This window comes from Cornus florida, unplaced genomic scaffold (assembly GCF_030987335.1).
Source record: "Cornus florida cultivar Cherokee Brave unplaced genomic scaffold, ASM3098733v1 CherokeeBrave_3.0.0_Hap2_Chr04, whole genome shotgun sequence".
Taxonomy (NCBI): Eukaryota; Viridiplantae; Streptophyta; class Magnoliopsida; order Cornales; family Cornaceae; genus Cornus; species Cornus florida.
In genome coordinates, this window is record NW_026775574.1 from 31,324,330 (window position 1) to 31,327,987 (window position 3,658).

The window sequence follows — 3,658 nt, forward strand, 5'->3', positions numbered from 1 at the left end:
TCTAGGGTTTAATCAATTAGTAACTGGAATTTACATGTTTATTATATGCTTTATTGATGATCTGGTTGTGTTGAAATTATATTTGTTGTAACTCATGCATGTATGTTTTCGATTCTGTTTTCTTAAGGCATGTGAATTCTGTTATAATTTCAGTTACTGTTTTTGCTTTCAATTACTGTAAATGAACCATGAGATTTTTACTGGGATTGGATAAGACTCCTAAGATCAGTTTGTGAAGAGGAACAGAGGGGTTGGGATAGAACTGTTGTTGCAAAAATAGTTTCAGTTTTGTTCCTAACTCGTGTTAGTTCGGTAGCAAATTTAATCTCTGTAATTGATTTTAATTGTTGATATCAAACCATTAGGATGCTATTGGGTATTAATAATACACCTAAGGTCAGTTTTAGAAACCAACGGAATGATAGAAATAGGCCGGAAAAGAAGCAGAAGGTCGGAATCAAAGAAGAAACTGGACTGGAGGCTCTCAAGGGGGAGAGAAACGGCTCTGGAAAGCCAAGAGCCGGCTCTCCTTCAGCAAGAACTGGCTCGAAGGGTGTTTGAAGCTGGCTCCAAGTGGGAAAGAGCCTACTCTTTTATTTTAGAGCAGGCTCCAACATTTTTGTGCGTTCTGTGAATGGGTTTTACGAACTGTTTGATACTGTGGGCACTGTTTGAGCTTTTGAATGGTTCTAGTGGGTTGTGGGGACTTCATAGAGGGTCTAAATGGTTAACTCTAAGTGGTATTAAACTCACTGTTGCATGGTTTAAGTCTCTATGATAAAGGATGAAGCAGTGTAAAAATATACAACTATGCATGCTATAAACAGAAGAAAGGAACAGAATGGCTTGATTAAATTTCAAAAATTTAATGAGACTTCACAGAGGGATTAAATAGTTAATTTTGGGTGTGATTAAAACCTTGAAATGATTTAAGTTTATTTTTAAATCAATGGGATAAACAGTATAAAATTAATAAATTTTCTACGCTGTTAACGGATGGAAGACGGATTAATTGCTTAATTAAATTTTAGCAATTTAATGGGATCCAGTATGTTAATAAAACTTGTTTTTAAATGCATGATAAGGTTTTATATTGGATTTGATCGATGCATGCTCTGGATGTTAGTTGTTGAACTTTTAGACCGGTTCCTGCAACTATATGGTTTAACTCTTGGATTTAAATTGCTGAAACTTTTAACAGTTTTCTGCAATAATATGGATATTTGGTTTTGGACTATAAATTACTTGTTTATTATTTATATGTTGTAATTTACATGGATATGGAAGATTGTATGCACCGGTATGGGACGGTGGCATACTAAGTATGGTTTAGCTCAAAACGCTAATTCCTACCTTATGGATTTTAATTGGTGAACAGCTTTACCTATTCGATTAATTATTTAGATTTTGTGACTTGTATGCACCAGTATGGGACGGTGGCATACTAGGGACAGACTGATTCAAAATACTCAGTCCTACTTGATTTGGAATAAGGGTACGAATTATAAAAACATAATTCTCCTTATATTTAAGTCTGTGCAGTTGAACAAGCTAAACGACTTACTGGATCTCTTATATAAGTCTGTGCGGTTGAATAAGCTGAACGATTTATTGGAGTTCCTATGGATGGATATGAATGGACTTTAAATATATGGTTATGGTACCACGAGATGAGCTTGAGTCTCAGACTCGTTGGTTAGGGTGCGTATATGCAGTGGATGCGTAGCTGGCTATAGTAGGTTGAGGTGTACCCTGTTAGGTCTAGGTACTCATGCCCACCTTTGGGTGCGTATTAGCATGTTGCCTCCTATTCAGGTTGAGACCCCTACTGTAGTCCAGTGAATGTCCCTTAGTGTGGATATATATATATATATGTAAGGACTAGATAGATATTGTGAGGTATCTACGGTGTATCTGCGTATCGGGCCACTGTATGGATTGTAGTTAGATTAGAACTTACTCGTGGGCCTGACCCACTCTTCTATTATTTTTTTACAGGTGTTCGTCAGTTCCAAGCTGTAGAGTTTGATCGTGCTGAGCAGATACAGTTATTCACTCCACCGATGACATAGGATTTTATTTCATGTTTTGACTTAGGTTTTATTTCCAGTCTTTTGAGTCCAGTGGGATGTGTTAAGGGTCCACTAAATGGATTCCCGAGTATAAATTGGAGAACGATTTGTATTTCATGGTGGATCAGTTGTACCAAAATAGTTTTTATTTATCAATGGAATTATTTTATTATGAGGTTTTTAATTATTGGATTATCATTTTAGTTTTCATTTTAGCAAATTTTATTTATCTCCTTTGTCTTAATTGTATTCTGTGTTCGATTATTACCTGTTGGTTTGATATCCTCGGGTAATCGGGCGTGGGTCTGGCCAACCCGTATCCGGAGATTCGGGGGTATCACAAGAACCTTACAAGCATTTGGATGAGTTTCTTGAAGTTTATTCCACCGTAAAATATACGGACATGTCGGAAGAGGTCTTAAGGCTTAAACTTTTTCTATTCACCCTTAAAGATAAGGCAAAATATTGGTTTAACAATCTTAGGCCTTTTTCAATAACTTCTTGGGCAAAAATGCAACAAGAATTCTTAAAGAAGTACTATCCAGTTTCTAAAACCAATGCCATGAGAACCTCAATTCAAGAATTTTCACATGGGGATGGAGAAAAATTTCATGAGGCATGGGAACGCTTTAATGAATTGCTTAAGAAGTGTCCACATCATGACATGCCCAAATGGCAATTAGTTCAATATTTCTTTGAGAGCTTATCAGATAATTACAAGGGCATGGTTGATGCTTCCATGGGTGACTCTTACATTGATAGGCATGAGGATGACATGTGGCGTCTTTATGAGAGAATGAGTGAAAATTCTTTGCATCGTACTTTATCTTCGAAGAATGGTATAAATTCTAGTGGTAGGAAGAGTGTTGGCTTACATCAAGTCGACCACTCCAATGAAATTGCCGCCGAAATGAAATCATTATCTCAAAGGTTTGATCAATTTTTTATCAACCAAAACTCGGCGAATCAAGTAACCTCCTTCCCTAACCATTCTCATCATGCATCTAATGAGACATGTATAACTTGTTCAAGTATTTTACATTCTACTTCCAATTGTCCCTATGGACATGTGCAAAGTGAGCATCATGAACAAACAAATGTTGTTTTTACTAATCAAGGGAACAATCCTTATGGAAATCATTACAATCCTAGTTGGAGGAATCACCCGAATTTTTCTTGGAAAAACCAAGGGGAGGGCTCAAACCCTTCCCAAGGTGGTTTTCAAGGAAAGTACATTCCACCTCCACTATAAAGCCAAGGTTTCCAAGGTTTTAGATCATCATATCAATCACAAGGAAACCAATTTTCAAATTCTCATTTTCCTAATCAATCATATTCCCAAGGAAATGTTAGAAGTCCCACTTTTGAAGAGAAAGTTTTGACCGCTTTGGGCTACTTAGAGGCAAACACACAATTACTTCATTCTCACTCTCAATCCATTACAAAGCTAGAAACCCAAGTAGGGCAAATAGCTAGTACTTTGAATGCAAGAGAGAAGAGAAAAATGCCTTTGAATGCCCCACAAAAGCTACAATGTGTTGTGGAGACTCATCCCTCATCGGAAGGTCACACAATAGAGCACGTCA

General features: G+C 36.8%; 1 pseudogene; it reads right to left on the reverse strand.

Annotated features, from left to right (window-relative positions):
- Positions 1 to 2,639: 2,639 nt before the first annotated feature.
- Positions 2,640 to 2,738, reverse strand: LOC132305678 (small nucleolar RNA R71; annotated as a pseudogene).
- Between the last annotated feature and the right edge of the window lie 920 nt (positions 2,739 to 3,658).